General features: G+C 28.0%; 1 protein-coding gene across 1 annotated transcript in view; it reads right to left on the bottom strand.

The window, feature by feature from the left end:
• Positions 1 to 15883, bottom strand: part of LOC103580476 (TWiK family of potassium channels protein 18) — a 343662-nt gene that overhangs the window by 133014 nt on the left and 194765 nt on the right. The gene's annotated exons all lie outside the window — the stretch shown is intronic.

Consider the following 15883-nt stretch of genomic DNA (forward strand, 5'->3'; position numbering starts at 1 on the left):
ATTATTAATTTTTTAATGAAACCAAGTATTTGGGATAAAACAGAGCACTTTAAAAATTTGATATAGTAGAAAAAAAAATTTTCATGACAGTGGTCTTGTGTTGGAAAATTTTTAGATAATAATATTTGGTCATTATTATTAATTGTAAAAAATTGGGAATGAATTCGGAGTGGTTATGGATTTTAATTAAACCTAAATTGACTCCATCACTTCAAGTTCGAGTTTTTAAAAAAAACACTTTGCATAACAATACTGCCATTCTAATACGTCGTATCCCACAAAATTTGACATTTTCACTTTTTTTGAAAAATGTAATCACTGTAACAATGCGCAGCTTATGTCAAAATTTTAGAGGTCAAATTGTTTATTTAGTATTTTTAAATAAATATTCTAATATGTCGTATTCCGCGCGCAGACTTTCGCGCATTCTAATATGTCGTATCCCAAATTCGTATAGGTTTGGTCACGCTTAACATTTTTGATTTTAAGTCAATTTTAGGAAGCAATTAACGACATGATTAAGAAGGTAATGATGCATAATTTTTGACTCTTGTTACAGCATATAATTCAAAATTATTTATTCACTACAAGTGCCTGTATTTTATGAAAACATGAAAATAAATTTGTAGGTTATACCAATGTAAACATGATACAAATATTTTTTTTTTGCCGACCGGGAAACGTTTTTATCGTCTCCTGAAAAATTTCCCAAATGTGGGATACGACGTATTAGAATGGCGACGTATTTATCAGCCCTTCAAAAAAAAAAATTTTTTAAATGAAATTCTTGAATACATAATTATTAAGAATTTGTAAAAAATAAATTAAAACGAATTTTGTAGAGTAATTTAAATCCATTAAAATTAGTTACTGGCTTAAGAACTCCGGTCTTGTTTATAGCTTTTGAAATACTGAAATTAAAATGTCTAAAACCGAAATTAATGAAATGTCAAAGCATTAATTTGAAAAGAAGTCAACTAAAATCTTGTAAACTAAAAGTGAACGTAAAGATGAAAGGATAAAAAACTTGTGTGAAAATATGAAGCATTAACTACTATAAAGTTTAATCTTCAGAAGTTAATCAGCTCGTGTGTAAGATCATTTCAGTTCGCATGCTGTCTTGAACACACTTTTACCTTTTGACTTCAGTGAACTCAGACAGTTAACTTACATTCTTGGGTATTAATTATAAAGCCTTACTTCAACCAAAGTGGAGCAATCTTCTGTCAGTACATTGTAACTTTTTTAAAGTCATTTGATTATTTTTTTGACATTTAATTACTTTATGATTATTTTACTTACTGCAATTTTAAATTCAGTTAACAATAATAATATTGATAATCCATAATACTTCATAATTATTTAATTAGGGGATTATTCGTAGTTAATAATTATTGACTGAAGGTAAATGATTACGGCAAGATATTTTGATTATTTGATAAATCAAGGCTGATGAAAGACTAATTGCGGCTTAGCGTGGATTTGAGCTTTAGTTTTAAGCTTCAACGAGTTAATGAAGCTTAAGTTTGATGAATATCAGATCTAAGTATTCGTGGTTGGTAGTTTAAGTAGTGAGAAAGTGTAAACAAAATATTAAGTTTATGTAACTCTACCGAAATGAATAGATCATGTATACTTAAACTCTTCATCTTTAATAGCAAATAAGAAAGGAAGAGAAGGGGGGGCTACAGATTTCTTATTTATTTTAATTATAAGGACACTCATAGCTTTTTTTTCAATGATACGAAATAGAGGAAAAAGGATGTTATGAATCGATTCGAATCGGAATTCTTTGAAAAAAAAATTAAAATTTAAAATCAACCTTAAAATGTTAAATTCAAATGGTTGTCAAAATATCTTACAATATATGATAACTTTCCATCGGTAGCGTTCACTTTCTGGGACAGGGGTAAGCAACACGATACATAAGCAATCAAAGCAAGAATTGGTAACATCGCAAATACTTTTTTTGTCCTACCGAAATGGTTCAGAGACTAAAACCGCATTTTCGTTGACTTCTTTGACTTGTTATTCAGAAACATGAGAAAACTGTGCTCGTTATGCAAACTATTATGCTTTTATAAGTATCTGATTCTCAACTTTTCGTATGAGAGACAATGAGCTACTATAAATCAAAAGCTGACTCTCCATCAAAGCGATTACAAATTTTGAATTTTTCTAAAGGATTAAATTAATATTTATTTTATTTTTGATAACAAACTGAAGTCTAAAACGCTTTATAAGCTCCGTGCGTATATCAAACTGCTAAATTTATTACCAATTAAAAAGTTCCATATATATACGAAAAAAAAAAAAAAATTATAGGATCTGTTTCTATGCATTTAATAGGGATAGTTTTCATGTATAGTAACATAGAAACGTTTTCTACGAATACACACAAATTTTCTTTTCATGTAATACTTAGTAATTAGAAATTTTATGACTCGGATGAAAAGTTAATTTTTCAAAACTCAATTTTAATTATCGTCATGAGAATTGACTATAAATATGTATAGGAGACATCCGGAGAATATGGAACACGAATTTGTAGTTTCCGAGATTCCAAAATTAATAAAAAAAAAAATGTTTTTCCTGTTAGTAATGATTAATATTACCCGCAGTTTTGATTTGAATGAGTATAAGTCTAGCGGGTTTGAATTACGGTAATTTTGCCGCATATTACAGTAATTCACCGTAAAATGCGGTAGAATACGGTAAGGTTCGGCCATTTGCGGTAATTTATCGCAATTTCTGGCATTTTTACCTTAACCCAGTGAAATACTTCATTTTACGGTAAAATGCCGTAATTTTGAAGTAAATCTGCATGTTTACGCCGAAATACCATATTTTACAATAAAATATCGTCATTTACCGTAAAATACTGCATTTTATTGCAATTCTACCGAATACCGTAAATACGGTAATTTACATTAATTCAGATGAACCGGGATGTTCTAAAAAAAAGTAATAACTTGAACAACTGCGGCTGCCCAATTTAAAAACACGGTAAGGAACAAATTTTTCAAAATCGATTTTTTAGTATTTTTAATTCCAGTAGAGTTTTGTAAACATGATTCTATACATATTTCAAAAAATTTATTTTCGTCAGTTACTGTGTTTTGAAATTGGGCAGCCGAACTAACACTTGTAACAAAGTTTTTTTTTCCGCTCAAAAATTGGGTTATATTAACCGGAGCACTAATTTATCCAATTCTCTTTAAAACACCGTGAATATACATTCTATACACATATATATGTTTATATATGGAAATTACTAACTTCAATACCATTATTACTTGCTAGGAATTAACAGCAACAAAATAAAACACGAAATTTTCATATAATTAAATTGAAAATTTCCATCATAACAATTTTTAATGAATATGAATTATAAATTTATCATGAACCTTATTAAAGTTTGAACGATTAAATTAAGTTGGTGATGGTTGTATTTTCGCTTGGTGTAAAACTGTTTTTCTGACCACTATAAAAGCTCACAGAAGCTTAACAATATTAAACATTAAACTTGTTAGAAAAAAAAAAAACAACAACTTAGTTAACAATGTTTTCAACGTAACAGTAACAGCCAAATAGCTTTGTCCATACTAATACAGTATACTATACAAACATCCAATCTCTTGTTGTGTACTCATGTTCATGTTCCTTCGTTATAGTCAATGTCTGTGATCCTAACTTTTTGTCAAGTTAAAGTTTTAATGTAAATATATTAGAGTAGACTAGAACAATTTTCACTGACAAGTCACCGAGATATTATATCCTATATTTTGTTTACAATATATATATATATATATACATTTGAAATATATAGATTATATAGAGTGAAAGTTTTTCAATAGTCTCTAATGCTTTTCATGGCTTTCACTCACCTCAATTGATCCTTTCTCAACTTCGATACCTGCCCTTGCTCATCATATCTATTGATACATGTCCTTTCGCTCCATCAATTTTTCATCAATTCTGAGGGACTATTCATGATATATATCTATCAGAATATAAATAAAAATACCTATCACATGTCATATATTTTTCAACTCGTAACCTTGTGTTCAAGTTAATATTAAACATTAGCAGTATAAAGTTCACTTCATTTATTACATGAATATTTATTTATATTTACAATTTTTTAAATAGAATTTTTCTAGTTTAATATAAATGAAAAATTTGAAAAAATAAAATAATTCAAACTTTTGAGATTTTGTTTGTTCAGAAAAATTGATGCAAATATTAAATCAAATATATATATATATATATATATATTAGTAAGAGAGGGTACAGATAAACCACTAAATAAAAATAAAGAAAAAAAATTTACGAAAATATTTCTTATATATTTTTATAATAACTACACTTTATATAAATTGCTATACTAAGCGCAAAGGCCTTAACTTTTATAGGAATACAATAGTAAGTTACAACTTCTGTGCTTTAACACGACAGTACAAGTTAAATTGATATATAACGGTCAGCTCAATAAATACAATCAGTAAAATGAAAAAAGGTCCTTTTTTTATTTCCTTGAGGTTATCTTTCATAGTTGATAAATTCATGTTGACACTCTTTCCTCTTCAAGCTTAATTTGAAGCTCGTTTTTAGAGACACTCATTTAATAAATTAAATAAGTAAGTTAAATATATATTCAATAATTATTTAGGGTAGAAAAACATTTTAGCATCAAATATTTTTTAGAAAACGGATTCATTTTGATCTACATCCCATCCCAAGCTATCTACTATATCCTTACTGTATCCTTGTATCCTCCCTTTACGAGCTCACCAGGTCATTGGAAAATCGAAAATTTATTAACAACTAGTGTCAATTTGCGGGCGTTTCCACGTGACGACTAAACGTTAACGACTTCTCGTAAAAAAAAAGGATCGCAATAACACTGTAGTGGGTAATATCGAGTAATAGCAGTGAAGGTAGTAGAGGTCAATGTTTTGTCATACATTTAAGAATAGTATGCAAGTAGTAACACCGGTTTGCCAAAAAAATAAATAGACCAGTTTGAAGGTATAGAATTATGCAAAGTACGTTGAATGCAAATTCATAGATAATTTGTGCAAGTAAATTTTATAGAGATTGAAAAAAAATTGCTTTGTTATCTTAGATCATAATAATTTATATAATATATTCAAATAGCCCTCCGTGATTTTAAGCTTAAATCATCAAATTTTTCTGTGCACTTATTTCATAATCTTTTTTTATTAATATTGTTATCATATCATAGTTCATAATATATAATAACTTATATTAAATATTTTATTACACTATTCAGCGCATCAGCGTTTTTAAAGTCCCGTGAATATATTTACTACCAATGAAAATATTTCTTTTCACAAATCCTGACAATGCTATTCTTACTGTGACATTCAATTTCATTTACTATACATTTTTCTTAAAAAAAAAAAAAAAAACCATTGAAAATAATTCTTTCCGTAGAAAAATATTATTCACTACTTTAACTTTTAAAAACGTCATATTTTTAATAATATTCATATAAGGGATGGAAGAGCAAAATAGAGACGCTTAAAAAGCGCTTGTTTTTATTCTGAATTTACTTAACTTTATTTTCTTCTGTTTTATTGTTGAAAAAAGAAAATTTTTAAAATCGAACAAAACCGTTTATATTTTCTTAAAATTTCTTCCATTTACTTTCAATTTTTCACGCTAATTCTTATGAATAAAAATCCTAATTAATCAAAATTTTAATGCAATTTACTGTCACGTTTTTAACTAATGCTTGTAATCGAGTGGATAACACTCTTGTCCTCGAACTCAAGTACTGGCCGGTCTTAGGTTCGAATTCCATTGTGAGCAAATGAATTATTTTTCACAAGTTTATGTAATGCATTGTCCTTTAAGGGTCGTTCCATACAGTTTCCAGACTGCCACCTGTCTGCAATCTTTCCCACTAACACGCTCCGTGATTGTAAACAAGTATCGAAAAAAGAAATGGAGAAAGACAGCAATGAAATATAAAATAAGAAAAGAAAAATTACCAGGAGAGATAGTCCGAAAAAGTTCAGAATAATCTGCTACAATATAGTAACAGATTTACCCAAGAAAAATAGGGACCCGAATTACTTGCAGTATAACCTTCACTGAAAAAAAAAACTGTATTTAAGTATCAGCATGTTTGTATACTCCCGAGTAAATATTTGTTTAATCATAGTAAAAATTTTCTCCAACTGAGTAGCATTTTTTTGATTTAAGAATTTGTATACTTATTTTAAGAAAATATTCTTGGTTGGAGTAAATTTTTACTAAGATTAAACAAATAATTTTCTCGGAGGGATACAAAAACACAGATACTTGAATACAGTATTTTTTTTCAGGGTTAAATACTATGTAAAATGTGAAAAACTGAAAGTAGAAAACGCAAGTTATACAGTTAAGATAGCAATGAAATAATTAAAAATTTTTTGTAACTAAGTCACGTTTTTCGGAAACTGAACCTTAAGATAGCTGCGATTTTTGAAAGGTTTCAAAGTTTATAAACTCTTAAGGAAATTGACGTTATAAGTCACTAAAAATTGTTTTCTTATATAAACACTTCATTGACTTAAAAATGTCTCAAATCTGTTCTTTAGTAATTTTTCTTTGTTCTCTCTAAACATGAATAAGTGAAATAAGTGAATATTCACTATTTCTGATTACCAACCGAACCACTTTTTGAAATTAGTGGTTCGGTTTGCACTTAGAATTAGTGAATATTCACTTATTTTCACTAATTCATGTTTAGAGAGTAACAGTATATTTTTTATACCATTCAAGTATATATATCATAAATTTCAGATACAGTTTAACATGAGGAAATGAATTTCAGTTTTTGCAAGCGAGTATAGAGCATAGCCTCCGCGCTTCGCGCTTAAGATATGCAATATTTTTCAAATGTAATCCCACATATTTACAAAAAAAATTAAATTTTCAGCCATCATTACTTCTCTTTCATCATTCTACTTTACGAGTATCTTAACCTTAAAAATATATGCATATAAGAATTTCTTTTTGACCTCGCTGAAGCTTATTTCCCAACACTCGTTGAATGTTTGGGGGTCTTAACTTGTATTACCAGTAGTACTGCTCGTTCTCATGATGCTGATTGTAGTGGCAATAGTTTACGTTGGAGAATTTTCACTCGAGAAACTCAACGTCCCGTAAGGTATATAAAAGTATATATACTGGAACGAGTCTCTTCTCCTCTTTTTTGCTTTAACTTTTCCATCTCTGTTCGGTTCTCTAACCAACTTTTCTCTTTACCTCGTGTTATGTTCCACGCATAGAGTGAGATACTTACGACGTTGGTTGGCTGGTGGAATAAACCGGGTTGAAGAGCCACCAGAAATGTATGTGCATGTTCTTGTATACCATTGTTCTTATACCTGTGACTCGTAAATTTTCCATGAAAAAATTCACTATTCCTTAGTTTATTTTTATATATTTAATAATAACCCTGTAAGTTTTATTTATCGTGTCTCGAGAAGTTTAAATACACGTGAGAATTTTCTTATATACGTATCTACTGCAAAAAGAGCCGTATTAAAAGTGGACTCAATTTAACACCGCACGGTTTTAAAATCAAATAACACCCGCGTAGGTAGTGTTAAAATACTAGTGTTAAATCGGTGTGAAAAGAAAATTTCACGTATAGAAATTAGAAAAAAAAATGTATTACTTATAAAAAAAATATGAAAATTTAATGAATACTATTTGTAAGAAATTTCAATTTCGCTATGTACTTATTCAAATAATTAACTATGTTATATGTAATTCATTTAAAAATTACACTATTTTACGGCCACGATTTCAATCACCAATAATTGAGTTAATTAATAAAAACACTAATTACCTGTAGTGATCGAATAAATGAAAATATTCACAAAGTAAAATATTTTCTACATGGAAAAATATTGTAACACACTGATACAAGGATTTCTTAGCATTTAAATAGATTTCTTAGTATTTAAATAATCATTTCTTAAAAATCATTTTTTTTATTTAACAAATATTTCTTACTATTTAAGAAATGATTTCTAATAGTTAAAAAATCATGTCTTAAAGCATTATTTCTGAATACTTAAGAAACCATGTCTTAATGCATGATTTTTCAATAGTTAAGAAACCATGTCTTAAAGCATGATTTCTCAAATACTAAGAAATCTTTTTAAATGCTAAGAAATCCTTCTACCAGTGCACCGGGAAATTTTTTTAACACAGGTAAAGAATATTTACATCGGCGCGGTGTTATTTTAACACTATTTTTGGTGTTGAAATTTAACACCGAAAATTTTAACACCTAGACCTTCTGGACTTACCCCGGTTATTTTTTACGGTGTATCAAAGTGAATAGCACAAAATAAATATTGTTTTTGAGCTTTAATATTTAAAATAATATAATATAAAAAATGTAGTAATTTGTCTATTTTTTGCTGTCAACTGTGCAGCTGTCGTCTTACCCGTTGAATGGGCACGCTTATCGAGCATGCGAAGCAACTTTTTTGCAAACTCTTTTGCAAAACCAACGAGCACAGAAACGCCAGGGGTAAAACGAGCGCGAACATCTATGGCACGCTCCCTGCTAACCCAACTCGAGTACTCATAAATTTAACGCCGGAATTCCATTACTCCGTTCGCGAATCGATATTTCATCGTTGAAAAAGAGAACCCGTGGAATGAGAATCCGTTCATCTTGCATCCACTCGTTTCAATCGCATCGATTCTCTCCTCTCTTTATCTCTCTTTCACTTCCTCTTCGTCTTCATTTACTTCATCTTATTCTTATTCTTGTTATATTTATCTCCGTTTTCCTCCCTTTCTAACCAAAATGAACCTTGAGTTCATATTGAAAAGTGAGGGTAATTTTCATTCTTACATTTTAACACTTTTTTTCTATTACTATCATTAAGATTTCAGTCAACTTGATTTACTTAAAACTTTTTTAACCAATCAATACTTTACCTTTTTCTTTATCATAAGAAATACATTATTTGAACATTTTATTTTCAAATATTCTCAAGTTTCATATTTGCATCAACTAAACTTCTTAATAACCAAAAAATTATTTATTTTATGTGTCTGAGTGAGTAAAATATATCATTTTTTCATCTCAAATTAGTATTCAATTATTCAATTGCTCGATTGCAAATTTAGGAACAAGAGGGGCAATTACGAACATGGAGTAATCCCGGACACAGTGATTACAGTACTTTGAATAAAAATTAGGCTTTTTATCACATTGGCATATAAGTTAGTGTGTATGTCTACACTATAGAGAAAAAATCGGCGTAACTCCACATTATCACGGTGTTAAAGTCATAGGTATTTAATTTAACACCCAAAACAGTCTTGAAATAACCCCGTTATTATCTAAAATGAGAAAAAAAAATTTTTTTTTAGTCGAAAGTTTTACCATTAAAAATTATCAAAATAATTCACGGTAAAGTATGCAGAAAGAAAAGAATTTAAATATGTTTAATAAAGTTATTGGAAATACTTGTTGTACTAGAAAGTTTATAAATTTTTTTGTCGATAAATTGAGATTATTCGTAAGAAAATTTGAATCTTTAAAATGTTTTTTACATTTTTTCTGGTACATTAAAAAGTTAAGCGTACTAAGTCGGGTAATTTAATTTTTAGTCGCAGGTAAAAATAGTTAAGTGTCGCCGAACGAAAATAAATCATTTAATTTCTGTGGAGTGAAAATGTATAGAAGTAATGACGATTTCCACTCAAACGAAATTATATTTTCATGTAATTTTTTGTATACAAAATAAAAATTACCTTAGAAAATAAAATTAAAGTTTTTATGGACTGCATAAAAAAATTTAAAAAAACCGAAATGAACAAGTGGTGTAAAACTAAAGTGTTATTGTATTTAAATGAACACTTTTAAGTACTATTCATTGGTTGTATAGTAAAGAGGGTAAAGTGAAGAAAATGAAAAAGTTGCTAAGAAGCAAAGTAGTACCCACTTATCGACTTAACGTAGAAACCGATCTCGATCTAAAGCTGCAGGAGGCAAGAAACCCGTGATGAAAAGCTATCGAGACTTGCTTTCATCGATGCAGCAATAAAGTTGGCCTCTTCGTACCTCCAATATCCTTTTCATCGGATACCTTACATATACAAACTTGTTTATGAGCTTGCAGAAGCGAAAAAAAAAAAAAAAAAAAAAACTAAAATAAAATTGAATTCACAACGTGGCTTCAAAAATGAACTTTTTTTTTTAACAAAGTTTCAACTAATTTTAGAAACTAATTTCACAGACTTTTCTCAGGGCTGCCATGTAACTTCTGAAATATCATTTTACATTGCTTCGTGATTTAAACTTCCCGACCTTGCTATGTATATATATATTAATATATATACATATATATTTGTTAAAAATTTCTACTCTATCTAACTTGATACAAATAACAAAATTTCTCAAATTCGTTCTCTTGAAAATGTTAAAAAAAGTCTGCAGTATTTTGAACCATAGTACGAAACGTTTTGAGTGCCTTTACGTCTAGTGGTTCTTAAAAATACTGAATGACATTTAGAGTAAGAAAAAAGGGAGTAAAGATAAAAAAAAATAGGTAAGAGTTCTTCGGTACATTTGTCAGAATTTTATCCGCTTTTCAAGCGTAGCTACTGGGAATGGGACAACTAGAGAAGCTCGACGTTCTTTTTAAGTTACTAAAAGCCTCGTATTCACACCGTAAATTCAACTTCACTTATTACTACTCTCTTTTCTCATCAGCAAGTAGAGCAAACCGGGTATGGTTGTCTCACGGGATGGTTGTCACAGTAGTAATAACAGACAACTTATTGAATGAAATATGAATATTGATCGACATCAAAAGGGAGGTGATGCCTTGGCGATTTTTCAAAAATGACGGCTGTGACCACCATACCCAGTCTCTCCGACAGACGAATTTGTGCCATTGAATATCAAATGGTAAAGCAAGTGTGTAAAAATGTCTTAGCTACGATTATTTGATTTTAAAATCACAATATACTTTTAGGGAGTTGTTGGCACAATTAGATGTTTAAAGATTTTTCTACACGAAAAAAAACTTTTCTGAAGGTAAATATTCTTGATTTAAGAAAATATTTTTGAATACTTCAATTTTCTCGGATAAAGTAGAAATCTTCTTGACCGAGACAAATTTTCTTGGCTCAAGAAAATCTTGAGTTGGTTCCAGAAAACGTTTGTCTTTCAAAATATTTTGTTAACTCAAGATAACGTGTTTTTCTGAGTGATAATCGAACCACTTTTTGAAATTAGTGGTTCGATTTGCACTTGAAATCGGTGAATATTCACTTATTTTCACTAATTCATGTTAAAAAGTAGTTTATTATAATATCAATCTTCAGATTTTATAATAATAGATCTGAAAATAGTTCGTATTTAATATTTTTAAGACATTGTTTCAAAATTTCACACAGAAATCCTTCTAGGAATCCACATGCAAAAATTTCCATAAATTTCAATTGAAACCCATAATTTTCCACCTAGAGTTCTATCCAGAGGTCGATCTAGGAAATTTTCTCGTTGACTTCTATATATATAAGATTTCATATATTTCTCTATAGGTTTTCATAGAAATTCACAGGAAATATAGACTCACATGTAGACTTTTTTTAGATAGAGTTATTTCTTATGATATAAAATTTATCGACATGTAATTTCGTAATTTCAAAAGTCACTTCATCCATTTAGAATAACTGTTTTCACCGCTTGATAGTTAAAACTAGAACAATTAGACTCGGATAAATACGGCACTAGTTATTTCAGTGAATAATTTCTAGTTATAGATTTATTACTTTTGTTAAATAGTGTTTCTATATAATCGCGGAGGGACTTAAGCTCAATTCTAACACTATAATCTCTAGTGAATTAAAATAATTTTATTTAGTATATATTATAAATGATATTCTGCCTCATAAATTAAAAGGATTAAAACTGAAAAAACAAGATATTAAATAAATAAATTATTTTTAATTCCCGTGACGACTCTTTCCTATATATTAATTAAAATCTATATCTATATTTACTTTTTATATTTATCGTCGACAAATGAAAAATGTCTGGCAGTAGCCCGTATTAATAAAAACTGCTATACTCAAAGATAAACTTTTTTTTTTGTATATCTCATGCTTTGCTAAGCGCGTGTCGTGAACTCACATTTATTTAAAGTAGAGCACCTGAGTCGAGAGGAGGAATTCGACACTAGAGATATTCATATCCAGCTCAAAAACAGAAAAATAACAGTTTTATAGCGAGCTACATTTCACCGTGAATATGCAATATTTTATGATTTTTTTTTCTTTAGTTTACTCTCTAAAATAAAAGTTTTAAAATTTTTTTTACACTACACATTCCAAATTATCGTATACGTCTCTTGTATATTGATTGATGATCAAATAAAATTCGATAATTTAAGTAAAAACAAATAATTGAATGAGTACTGTGTGAAATAAAATAAAACAAAAATAAAAATGGGAATAAATTAATGAAAAGTACACTAACAAGCTTTAATCTACTTTCACGACTCTCCCTGACATGAATCGTTGATGTAAACAGATTCAGTGTTACCTAAATTATTTTACTCATAAAAAAAAAAAAAAAAAAAAAAAAAACATGATGACAAGTAAATTTGTAGCTAAAAAATCGTGAATTTTCGCTTTGAATTCATTCCGTCACTTCGAGTTCCCGAGTTTAAAAAAAGTAAATTTGCATATGGAATAAACAGTTTTTATTAGCGGAAAGATTTTGAACCGTACTAGTATTTGAGTATGAATATAGGGAAAATAAAAAAAAAATTTTATATTTTTAAATCAAATTTTTTTTCCCTCACTGAATACTTTTCGTCTGACAAAATAATTTATATGGAGGGGGGGGGGGTAATTAAGGAAATACTCAGTTTTCGGGAAATTAAATATGTTAGAGAAAAAATTTTCAGCTGCCGTTAAAAAAAATTTTTACTTTATGCGGGCAAAATGAGGCAAATTAAATTTTACGTAAGTATCGGATGCAAAAAAAATTTAATAGCTTTTATTATAAAACAAAAGTCATTAACTTTTTTAGGTTGACACTTTCGAATTTTGAAAAAGTTTAACAACCTACTTTAATTATTGATTTTTGATTTGTTAATCAATATTTATTATTAACTTCAAAGTAAAAGACAAGTTCGTTCCGATTCCAAAGACGATATTTTTAAAAAATCAATTATATATTATTTAAAATAATAGATTAAAAAAGTATTGAAAGTTAATTAAAATTCAAAATTATGAAGCTTGCAAATACTTTTGAGTTTATTATTGAAATAAATCTGAATTAATTTCACACGGGAAGTTTTTTTGATGTAAATTCATAAGAAAAAAAATCAAATTGATTTCATACTATTTTTTTACAAAAACCAAATTTTTCAAAAATAGTAAAAAAAAAACTTTGGAGTTACTCCACTTTGCCCCCCCCCCTCCCCATTTTGTCCCACATTGTTTAATATAAATTTGTGAGGATAATTAAGAGTTTAATTATCTCTTCTTTTTCGTCGAGAATAAAAAAAAAAAAAAACAAAAAAAATCGATCTTTAAAACTTGATATTTCACTTACTTATTTCAAGCAAGTGCATAATTTTAAAAGTATGCAGCTTTTGAAGTTGGTTCTTTTGATCGGCGATGAAGAATTCAGGTCATGGGAGATGCTTATGAATTTTTAGTGCATGCTGCAGAATCAATTTATTATTATTATTTTTTTTTTTTTTTTTTTTTTTTTTTTTTTCATTCTGCTTGAGTTAAATTCTCTCTAACCGCAGCGACTTATCGACTTCGAAACAGCATCTAGATTCAAATTTTAAACGCATTTCAGACATCTTTTATTTACTTTAAGTTCAATGGGCAAAGCCTGTTAGCCAACACTTTGAAAATTAATTTTAAATGTTGCGGAGCGTATGAAGTTTTATAGTTTTAGTTTTTTATCTAATATTGATGGCATGAAATTTTTTAAATTTATTTCAAAGAGAAAAATATAAATTATTTGTAGCTTTTTTTTTAACAATAAAATTGATGGAAGTTTATATGAAAACTTTTTCAATGTTTTATATATATATATATATATATATATATATATATATATATATATATATATATATATCGGAGAAATTAATATAACTTTGATCATTGACAAGTTAACCGAAAATTTACTAAAGAAAAATAAAGAATATTGAGTAAGCGATGATACCGTCGAGCGTTCGATATTGGTATCTACAGGCAATCTTGATAGTATCTATACTGCAAGCGAGGAAATATAAAATAAAGTAAATAAAAGCTTGAGGCAAAATAAGCGCCGAGTTAAAAATCATTAGAATGAAGTATAGTTTTATAGAAAACATTGATGTGAAATTGGAAAAAAATATGTTGTCTACACTGTGAAAATAGCAGTGTTAAAAAATGACTCAATTTAAAACCGCGCGGTGTTAAAATGAAATAACACCGGTGTAGGCGATGTTAAATCGGTGTAAAAAAGAATTCTACGTACAGAATTAGAAATATTCACAAAGTAAAATATTTTCAACAATGAAAAATATTTTAACACCTGGCAGCGGTGTTATTTTAACACCGAAAGTTTTAACATCTACACCGCCTGAACTTACCCCGGATTTTTTTACAGTGTCTAAAATCAATCTTAAGATATAAAGAGAAAAATAATTGATTAATAATTATTTAGTTTTCTACAAGTTATTTGTCGACACCTCGGTCAAAATAAAAGACGAGTAAAGATAGTTTGGCTAAAGAGGCTGAATAAGAAAGAGGAAATTATGAAAAAAAGATTCAATGGAAACACAGCCCAATTATGTTAAGTGCATTTTAGAAAAGAACTCTAGTCATTAAATTTTCTAATAACAATTATTATCAAAAAATAATATGATTTAGTTGCCTTGAAATGATTAAAAAATTTAATTACATAAAACTTTTTCTAGCGTGCGGTTCTTTTTAAATTACTACGGATTTTTTCACTGATTACATTTAAATTCGATAACAATTTCAATATCTTTAACTTTTTTTAATCGAGTTATTGAAATAATGTTTTTTTTTTTTTCAATTTGATGGAAAATTTTAATTATCATTAATTTATTGTTGAGTAATCATCGAAGCATTTAGTTGTTAAAAAATACTGTTTAATAAACGAATGTTTTCATACGTTTTAATCTGCCGGTAAATAAATAAATTGAATATTTTACTAAAATAAATAAATATATTTTTTTTTATCCGTGTGGGTAATCTCATGCATTCCATCTGAATTTAAATATCACGAGGAAAATATATTTTTTACAGACATTATTTATTTATTTATTTTTTTATAACAGCTAATTAAAACTTGCAGTTCCATAAGGCGGATTATAAAAATATTTATGGAATCTGTTATTTATAATTTTTTACTTTAGACTCAATGTTATAGCGAAAATTTTACATATTTAAAATTAATATTTTATTTCATTTTTTAATTATTTTCAAAGTAAATTTATGTGACCTTTTCAATTAATTCTCTTTGTTTTATTAAAAATTGTGAAACCGTTTCTTTCTTCAATCTTTACCTCGCGTAGTAATTTAAAGGTATTTACTTTTTTAACGAGTACAAAGAAATTTAAATCTTGATTTTTTTCAAATTCTAGTTGATTAAGAAAAAAAATTTTTTTATCAAAATTAGTTTATTTTTGAAAAACCAACTTTGGGACCGTCCATTAAATACGTTCGCACTTGCGGAGGGGGGGGGGGGTCTAAAAAAACATGACGTTCGCGCTCATCAAACAATTTTGCAAATTTTTTTCTTGGTTTTGTTAAATTTTATTTTTTTGTTCCAATAGAGAGTTATTCG

The sequence above is a fragment of the Microplitis demolitor genome, chromosome 7 (assembly GCF_026212275.2).
Source record: "Microplitis demolitor isolate Queensland-Clemson2020A chromosome 7, iyMicDemo2.1a, whole genome shotgun sequence".
Classification (NCBI taxonomy): domain Eukaryota; kingdom Metazoa; phylum Arthropoda; class Insecta; order Hymenoptera; family Braconidae; genus Microplitis; species Microplitis demolitor.